The following is a 10,729-nucleotide window of genomic DNA, read 5'->3' as shown; positions in this document are numbered from 1 at the left end:
ACATGAACTCAACCTATAAATTCATGCAATTCAAATTGAAACCCTAGCAAGGATATTTGTAGAAATTGACAAACTAATTCTAGGACTAATATGAAAATCCAAAATACCTAGAATAGCCGAAGCAAATTTGAAAAAGAGAAAAGTTGGAGGAGTCTATCTGATTTCAAGAATGTGGGCTAAATTCAGGATTTCTTTAATTCTGCAATATAAACTTCTTATAGCAACTAAATTTACACACTTTTCTGTATGAAACATCTACAGACTTATGTGGTAATCATTACACTTTAATTATCTCATTTTTTATTTTTTCATTATATTTAGTAAACACAAAGTTTTTTCTTCATGTGCATTATATTACATGAAAATAATGCAAATTATATTTATGCTAAAAATGTTTAACACATTATTAAGTACATGGTTTCTCTCAGTTAAGTTCTGAGGCAAGTTTGATCCTGAAAAGAAAATGTTTGACATTTCATAAGCCTAATTTTGTAATATATTCTTCTACTTTCTCTTTATAATTGCGTTCTCCTACTTTTGGCAGTCTACATTTAAACAGCTAGGAAGGAAGATAGGCTTTTGGTTTTATTTTTTTCTTTCATTATGCTTTAATTTGTCCATTGATATGACATGATTTACCTCAAATCATCAGTAAGTTAGGCAATATGTCTTGAATTTTGAAAGACATCAAAATCTGTAATCTGGATTGCTATAAAGAAATTCAGAGGAAATAGTAGTTACCCTAAAGCTATTAATTAGAATGACAGGAAAACAAAAAACAAAAAACCCTCAGAAAATAAAAAGTCATTTTGGAACTGAAAACTGTTCTGCCTGGAGATGCTCAAAATTACTCTAGTTTAGAGTGGAGGTGAGGTTGGTGGAATGGGTAGGCAAAGCTAAATGTTCAATAGTTTCCAGCTATTCCTATTTCTCTTTGATTTTGTTCTAATTTTACATCTTCTTATAATATCGGATCTCTTCCACAAGAACCTCTGTACACTTAGCTGGTTAATATTCCTTAAAAGTATGAGAACCTTCTCATGAGATAATAGCCACAACAAATTAAGGAAAAGGTAGATTACATGAATATTACTATCACCATGTGGCTTACAGATTTTGTGGTTTAGGGGATTGATTTAATGTGTTGTAACTGGAATATTATAACCAAGTTCTCATAGTAGTCCTCCAATTTTCAAACCTTTTTAACTGAGATCTTAGTTTCTTGAGAAATATGTCCCTATTTTATAAGACTCTGCTTCTGCTCTTGTATAAAGATTGACTGCACTTGTATAGAGTTACTAGACCCCTACGTAAACCAAAGTATTCTTATCTTTCAGTAGACATGTCTTAAAGATGCCACTTCCCATTTGTCAATTTTTGACAATATACACTCCATCTCAAATTACTTACAGGAGAACCAGGGAGATAAAATCAACAATCCAACAAATTTGGTGATTCCTATGCTCAAACTGTATGCTCGGTACTTTATACGGTTCAAGATGACCAAAGTTGTTCCTGTAATCAAATTGAATAAAACTTAATCATTACCATTTAACCCAGGTAAATTTATATTCTCAGTGGCTCTTCATATTTATGATATAATGGGACTGACTTCATTTTGAATCTCTGCTCCAACTAAATGGAACTCTAATTACTGAAGTAAATCTCAAACAAGTAGACACCTTTGATTTCATGTAGAAAAGGCCATGAGATTTGAGTTTCACACCATGTAATCTCTGAAAGTGACATAATACTCTTTGCCATGTGACAGTTTCCCCAGCCTACTTAACCAAGGTTTTCAATATAGAAGTCTTGCTTGTTTTGCATTATTTTGTTGATTAAAAAATATTTAAGGCTACTACTTCTTTTTAAAATCAGGAAGTATTTTTAAAATCTGAAACATTATCCTATTTTTATTTGTTCTTTTTATCAATTTTATGATCCTTTTAGGATAACAATTTACCTTTAAAAAGGAAAAAAAAATCACATCAGAGGAAGAACTAATACTTTAAATCAATGACAGCTACTATTTCTTTATAAAATAAATAAAGATATAGATTGCACATTAGAAACCTTACCAAAGTGAATGCTTCTATGTAGTTTATGAAAGTAATACAATAAAAAATAAAATTAATGCGATAAAAGACTGATAATTTGTTAAAGTACCCAAGAGATTATACCTTGTCTTAGGTTATTTCTGTATAACATTAAATACTGAATAAAATATAACACAACTATATTATTTAGAGGAGAGAATATCTAAATATTGAGAAAAGCTGCCAATTTAAAGACATCTGATTGCTCTTGATGTTACCTTAAATATGTTTGTTTGTATCTACTTTTGCTGATCATCTGAATTGAGAGAATTAAGACAGATTTATGATGTGCAAGCCAGATTGGATGAGTATCAGAATGAGTAGGTAGAAAGAAAAGAAAGCAAAAATTGTCAACTACTTTCAAAAGAACTTGAATGTAATCAAAGAAGAAAAGGTTGAAGGAAAACATATTTTCTTCAACTTAAAATTTATAACTAAACACTCAACAATTTTAATTATTAATAAACTAATGCGAACAACTGATAGCTTTCTTTAGCTAAATTTTCTACTGATATCCTCAGAAGTTTTAATTTCCTCCAATTCTTGATTATTTTGTAAGATATGGTTTTGTAAATGTTAAGAAAAAATATTTGACCCTAGTAACACATTAAAGTTCCCATTTTATACTCCTTGAAGTCTATAGACACTCACTTGTTGATTATAATTCCCTTTGATATTCTCTGGTTTACGTGAAATTATACAATATATTTCTGACCCCTACTATTCCTTCTATTCTGACATTCAAAAATAGACATTTCCTTTAGTCCTAATCTCAAGACTCCTCTCTTTTCTATACATTACTCCTTGTTATGCTCATTCAGTCATAGCCTCATCAAGTATCTTCACTCGTATGATTCCCAAATGTTAAAGCCAATTATGTTTAAAGAGATTGGCATGTTAGGAAAATGAACTGAAATCCTCAGTGATTCAGCTCTTTCATTGAGGAATATAAACCTGGAAATAAAATGTAAAATTCCTGGCTCTTTGTCATCTTCTAGTTTCTATAGTGCTAAATTCTTGATATTACCCAAAGGCCATATAGCCCATGTCTAAGGCAATTCTACAATTAGAACTGTTTGTAACATTTCTAACTGGCTGTATTAATTGAAAGTGAGCTGATGACAATGTCCAGAAGAGTGTGCCTGGCAGTCATCAGGCTAGTATTACTGTTTAGCATATTAGTAGATCAAAAAGTTTAACCCTCTTATGAGCTACCAAATGCATAGTCAAAGGGATTTTGTATATATTTAGTTCCCCTTAAACAAATATCCGCTGTTAAATTGATAAATGCAATAGTGAGTAAAACAGGGATTGAGTCCTCTTAAATACACACGAGAATTGATGCTAGTCAAATTAAAAATCTTGGCCTTAATTTTAATGGCTAACTTATGTGTTACAGAGCTTATTATTAAAGACTTCGGAATTCCCAATTGTGTGAGTAACAGTTTTTCTAATGCATTCGTCACAGTATTTTGTTGCCTCCCTTCCCCATGTGAGTGACCCCGGTATATGATCTTTCAAATTGAACATATCAGCCATTTATTACTAGCTCTATTTTAATTTCCTTTCCAGTTACCACTGGAAGTAAAAGACTGCTGGCAGTTTTTAATTTTACTTTAGACAGCAAAAGACATATCTGCATGATTAAAATGCCAGATATCTCTATAACTGTTATCAATTATATTAAAATTAAAAGAAAACTATAACAAAATTCACTCTGAGAGAGGAAAAAAAATGTATTGCCCCCAAACCTTTATTAACATTCAGCTATCCACAAGTTATTGCATTTTTCATAGTTTAGCCATATTTTGTCCAATTAAAAAAAATTAGAGGACTTGGAAAAAATGTAGTGTAAGGAGAAATAATTGTGAAATTGGTAGCTGTGAACATCATGGATAGCTACTTTGATATGAATTAACCTGCACACAAATAGACTGATTAAATAGTTAAATTGACTGTTTTTAAATATATGTCGAGTTAGACAGCTATTTAAATTCTCTAACAAGCTACATAGTCCAGAAAGTTTTTAAGCCATTTAAGAAAATGAACTTTATGGCTCAACAGAATTTCTACTAACATTTAGAAAATTACAGTTTGAATTTAAAATGATTATAGCTGTAAGTATTTAAAGAGATTTTATATATATTATCTCACTTAATCCTTACTGAAATCCCCCAAGATAGTGAGCATCAGAAGATGCTGTGAATTTATTAGCAGTCTGACAATGATTACATCATGGTATTGGAGCACAGATTCAAAATCAGGTCCTCTAGTTTCAATGTTAGTGTCACTCATTAATTCACTTTTTAAGTACCTACTATATGCCAATACCTGGTAAGTACATCATAGGTTGAGAACAAAGGCCTCATTCTAAGTAGGTCAATATTTTTAAGTAGCTTTGAATGTAGCAAGTGAGACAAATAAGTAATTAGGTCATGTGATATTTTAAAAATATCATATCCTGGGTAGGTATAAAATGTCTTGGTAGGACCTAGGAAGGAGATATAATCTATAGTTTGAAGGGGGCACAGAGAAAAATCTAAAATATTCGTTGATCCTGCAATTAGTCAGATATAGAGGTGAAGGACTTTTCTAGAAGAGTGAGGAGCATGTAGACATATCTAAGGTAAAAGAGAACAAGTACTAAGCAAACAGTGAATAATTTGCTGTGATCGAAGTTTAGTATTTCAGCGAGAAACAGTCTAATCTGAAATGGTTCTCCAGCCTTCCCATGGACATTTAAAAATTTCTGGAGATGTTTTCGTATGTCAGAAGGACTGAGGAGCAGCATTACCAATATCTAGTAGGTGTGGAAGATTTCATTGCAGGGCCAGTCCAGTACCATGGATAATTTTCTAAAACAATAATTGTGGTCTCCTGAGAAACACAGATAACAATCGTTAACAATCTTGTTCTGGGCCAGTAAAGTGTTTTAGGCAAAGTGTGGGCATGATAAAGTTACTACTTTAAACAGATTCATCTTGTTACCTTGTGGAATGTGAGTTAAAGTGTATGTAAATAGACATTAACAACAGTGGATAATCCAGTTTAGAACAGTCAAGTTTAAGAGAGCAAGAGACATTTGGCTAACACTGAGAGAATTTCACTGCCTTGAATCTCTCACTAGAAAACGTGGTTGTTAGCCTCCATTGAGCAGATTGAATAAGAGGGAGTGATTTGGGCTAGAGAACAAACCCCAACAATATTCCCTACAGGAGGCTAGCACAAAAGGCCCTGCAGAGAATGGTTATGCTCTCCTCTCCAGTCTGATAACTCTACAATGCTGTCTCATTAGAAAAAAAAAAAAAATCAAATATTTAAGTTTTTGAAGTTAGAGGCCTATTTCTGCAAATGGAAGATATTTTGATTGATTCATATGGAGATATTTAGTCATGGCATATATTAATTCTGATACATCATCAGAGTCCGTTTATATTTTAGTAGTTTCATGAAAAAGAAGATGCTTCCATGAAGCCAACTTTATTAACTTATTCATTCATCCATGGATGAAGGCATCCATTTACTCATCATTATTCGAAAAAATATGCATTGCAGGTATTGATTAACCTATAAATAGAAAAAAAAAATGCTGCTCAAATGTTGGTCTTATAGGCAAATATTCTGGAATTCACATATTTTTCCTACATATTTCCAAGGATAATTGTATCATTTTGTTGTTCACACTTCCTCTGAAACTGATCCACTCTTTAAGGACCCATGCCTACTATAGTGTGAAGTTTGGACTCCAAAATTAAAAGTAGAAATGGAAAGCATAAATAACATTCATAGAAGTATGCGAATATCTTTTGAAATTATACTTTGTTTTTATCAAATAACTCTTTCAAAATACTTTGATTACACAGAAATCACAACTATTTTCATTTTCCAGATGCAAACTGCTTTATTTACAATGACAATTTTGAATCCGAGTATATATGCCTTTCTTTCTATAATTTAGTTATTCTAAACCTGTGCCATTTTAAAAGATGGAATGTCTTCAGTAGGTGGTGAAGAGTCTCTTTAAAAACATTTTTATTTTACACAGGTGTCACACAGGTGGTACACCCTTTCCTCTCTGCCCCATAGGGTGTAGCTCTAACTACCCTCTAGGGAAGAGAAGGTTGGGTGAACAGCCTTACTGTTTCTCCAGCTCAGTAATTACCTGCAGATGCATTCTCTTCACTGCCCAAGAGTTGTTAAGGAAAGTACAGTCTGATGCAAACAGAATGGGCTTGTATCACAGTTCTATGAGTCACTTTAACCCTTTCCTCAACCCTTATGCACATGTGAAGCTAAGTGTCTTTTCTTTTTAATGAGGAATTCCAGTCACTGTGATGTAATTGTATATATACTGGTAGAGGGGCCTCAGATGTGGTCCCCTGACATAGTTACTTTGTTCTTAGTGACACAAGTGGAAGAAAGTTTTCACACATAGAGTCTCAGAGGGTTCCTATGAAAGCACACTGTCATCTATACTTACAGATTAATAACTCTGGTTTTGTTATGCTCAGAATATCCTGGGTTTCATAATAAAATTACTCAAAATCATCAAAAATAAATGATAAAATGTCTAAATCACTTATGACTTTTCTCCTTATTTTAGGAAATACTGAGAGCTGGTGGGTTATTCACCACCAGTTATTGCTTCAGTCCATTATACCATTCTATGGAGAGGCAGAATTCCATTTGGGTTTTAGATGAACAAAAATGTTCTTTTAATCTGGATGGGGTAAAGGAGAGAGATTTAGAAAGATTCTCTAGTCTCTGCCTTTAGACTGGATAAGTATGTTAGATAGACTCTTTTTATCTCTCCAATTTTATTTTTACCCTCTTCAACCTACCCTGGCACCAGAAAACCAACCCTTACTGATGTCATCAATGAACTTTTTTGCTCCTTGGGTTACTGTTGGATCTGGTTAATGAAAGCCATCATGGGAAAGAATACAGTAGGGACAGAGTGAAGTTGATGTTATTTAGTTCTATGGTCATCTCCCTGCCTTGTCATGAATTGCCCTTCTTTGAGTTTCTCTACCAAAGCCCACAATTCCTATTGAGCACTACTCTCTTATAGTTTTATCTACAGACCAGCTTCGGCCCTCTCTATGTCTCAGAAGTTCTTCTTTTCCCTTCCTTTTCAGGCCAAGAGATGTTGATAACTCCCTCACTCCCTGTTGTTCTTACGCTCAGGATGCTTAAACATGCCTTCTCGGCCTCCTTTGAATCTGCTCTCATATTTATTAACTGTCCAGGAATTAAATTATCCTAAATTACTACATTTGAGTGTGCTATCTTTTCTCATGATCCTTGCTGATACTGATATTTATAGTATTCAATACTTAACAACTATTTAACAGAGTAAATAATAAAAGAGGACTGCACTTAGATAGGAAAAGTAGAAGTGAATTCAATTTTAGGCCTGTCAAATTTCAGATGTCTGACTAGTATCCCAGAAGTTAAATGGCTGACTAGTATTCCTACAGGAAAGAAAGTGTAAAAAGATATCTAGGATGGGTATTTGACTTGGAGGTTTAATGAACTTTATGAACTTGAAAAATTCTGGGCTTCATTAAACAATCCATAAAATTTTAAAAATGTATTGGTTATTGCTTCCATTCCTGTGAGCCTTATTTTATACTATAGAATGAATTAGGAAAGCAAAAACTTAAGGGACCAAGAAATTTATCATAGCCAGAAAATTTATGTGAAAGCTGAAATTGAAATGTTTTATTTTGTGCCAATACTTTCCAACCATTTACATCAAATGTAAAATAATCTTTTCAAAGGAAAGGTCTTCTTCCCCTAAGACATATTAACTCTTCAAATAAAACTGTGTACATGTAACAAATTATTAAATCACTAAAATATGTGTTACAATTTTAGGCAATAGATAATTGAATATGTGTTTTCTTTGTATATAACACATCTCTAATATTAAAATTAAAAAATAATTATACAGTATGGCTATTTTTCTCTTTCTTTGTGAAGAAATACTTGTATTAACTGTATAGTACTCACGGTTTCTGAATGGAAGTCAAAAGTAATCTGAGAATGACAACTGAATTTCATATATATGTATATATTTGTATTTATATTTATATAGTTTATATGTAAATGTACATTTATTAATTAATTTATTTATTTTTATTTCTTGGTATGATTGAGTTCTTTCCTTAGGTGGTAATCTATATATCTATAGGTAAAATGTTATACCTTTCAGTCTTTGAGATAGTCTTTAAATGTCATTAGTGTTTTACAGTTATGATTTTGAGAATAATTCATCACCTGTGAATGCTAGTTAGTTAAGGTGCAAGATTTAATATATGTTGCTGTATTTATTATCAATAACCTTCTAAAGTGGTTTCTATCTTTCTATATTTTTATTTTTATTTTTATTTTTATTTTAGGCGAGACAACCCTTGGTTGACCTCACAGATTGCAAGGACTTTGTCAGCTTACGATCTCTTATTTTTTACGCCTATAGTACCTAGTCTTCCTAGGTGGTCTCCCATCCAAGTACTAATCAGGCCTGAGCCTGCTTAACTTCTGAGATCAGATGAGATTGGGCTTGTTCAGGGTAGTATGGCTGTAGACTATAATTTTTTATAGTTGTACTAAAGACTGAATACATATTCATTTTCTCTGCCAGAAGTATTAATTTTCTGATAGGATAAGGCTGCATAACAATTGACCTCCTCCCCCTTCAATCTCTATAGCTTAAAACAACAATTATTTTATTTACAGCTCAGCAGTCTATAGGTCAGTTAATCTCAACTGGGGTACTCTGAGCTAAACTAGACCACCTGGTTTTGGTCTATGTGTTTTTACTATGTACTCTGGCTGAGGCAGCAGTGGCTAACTGTGGTATAGTGTACTCTGGGAACAAGGTGGAAGCAGAAACACATAATATTGTGCTGTAAAGTTGTCAACTCAGAAATAGCACTCTATCACTTTTCTATAGGTTAAATCAAGTCACATGGCCATGTCTACCATTAATTATTTATTAAAGTATACTCTACAAATACTGAGCCTTGGCAGGCACTTGGAAGAAAGGAAGAATTTATTGGCAAATAAAACAATCTGCCAATAGGGCCTACAAAGAGACATGTATTCTCAGTTGATTTTAGTTAATTGACCAGTATTAAGCCTTTCTACAATTCAGAAAATTTGTAAAAGGGAGTGTACAATGTGAAATAATACATGAATCTTTAATAACTTTAAGTCTAGAAGAAAACACAAGTACACAACACAGATAATGAATTCAAGATAAGTACATAAAATGTCTGTGAACCATAGATTAATTATTCTTTATTAATGATCGATGCTTAAATAAATGGATAAAACTTACAAAGAAGATAAATATTCAAAGATGTGAGGATCATTTTGTTTAAATGAAATATCAGAAAAAAATTGGAAACTGTTATACTGGTTTACTTTTAAATACATACTTAAAAAACTATGAAAGAAGCTAATTCTATTCATGATTGGTTCTCTATCATATTTAGTAATCTAAAAGGACATTCTATTGAAAAGTGGAACTCAAGCCTGGAAAAGCTTTTAAATAACATAAGAAACTTAGGCAGTTACATAGGAATAAAAGCAAGATGAAGCATTGTGCTCAAGCAAAACCATTCTTGTTTTAAATTTCTGAAATTTTCAGAGATACTTTCTATGCATGGGTTCAGGAACTGTCCCTGGGTGATTATTTTGTATTCTGAGTTAAAAGTAAGTTAAATTTTGCCTTTTGCCAATTATATAACACAATGTTTAAGCATTGTTTACTCTAGATATTTTCAATGGCACTAAATAAAGCACATTGGTTTGCCAGGTGTTAACGTTTCTAAGACATCGCTTAAGGCCAAGACAGAAGTTTGACAGTTATACCCTTGGGAAACTCATTGCAAGAGGTTTTTTTTTTTTAACCATTAAATATTTGTTTTCTTTAGTTATTATTATTTTTTTTTGTAAAAAAGTCAGAAAATTATTGCATTTGATGTTATTTTTATCATAAAAAAGATTGTTTTAAAACTTAAAAGGACAAAAAAGTCATGCATTTTCATAAAATTTTTGTGATAATTTAGAAAAAACAAAAGTAAATTCAAAACAACTTTAAATATCATGTATACTAAGTGTTTTTTAGAAGCAATGATCTTTGCTCAAGTACGGTATGAATCCAAATAACAAATCCAAAGCATATGTGCCAAAATTGTTTGTTTCAAATTAATACAATTGAGAATAAAACAGATTGGTACTGCTTTTCAAAGGAAAGTTGCTCTTTTGAAGCCAATCAAAACTTTAAGGTTTTTGTGAAAACTTCTGAAAGCTGAGAAGCCCAATATAGAAATGTTAATGAAACACGCATTAACATTCTATTGGATAGGCAAAATACTCTACGAGTTACACTGTGCAGATATACTTCATGCACATAAACTAGAAACTTGGGCAGGAAGTATTAAAATTTCAAAATTTACAGTTTTGTTTTTTGTTTTCATTTAATACTATTCTAATAAGTGCATCATCTATTTTCTTCTCGGTTAATAAAAGCTTATATTTAGTCTTTCAATTTATTTTTTTCAGAATTATAAAGTCATTTTTATGGAATCCCTTCTTTGATTAGATTTTAAAGTTTTCTACTG

The 10,729-nt window shown here is 31.9% G+C and overlaps 1 protein-coding gene and 1 pseudogene across 1 annotated transcript in view; one reads left to right on the top strand and one right to left on the bottom strand.

Annotated features, from left to right (window-relative positions):
- The window catches only part of MGAT4C (MGAT4 family member C), a 660,237-nt gene that overhangs the window by 58,414 nt on the left and 591,094 nt on the right, over nt 1-10,729 (top strand). The gene's annotated exons all lie outside the window — the stretch shown is intronic.
- LOC111740951 lies at nt 8,569-8,687 on the bottom strand (annotated as a pseudogene).

Source organism: Pteropus vampyrus, unplaced genomic scaffold (genome assembly GCF_000151845.1).
Source record: "Pteropus vampyrus isolate Shadow unplaced genomic scaffold, Pvam_2.0 Scaffold70, whole genome shotgun sequence".
NCBI classification, from domain to species: Eukaryota; Metazoa; Chordata; class Mammalia; order Chiroptera; family Pteropodidae; genus Pteropus; species Pteropus vampyrus.
This window is presented reverse-complemented; position numbering and strand designations above follow the sequence as displayed.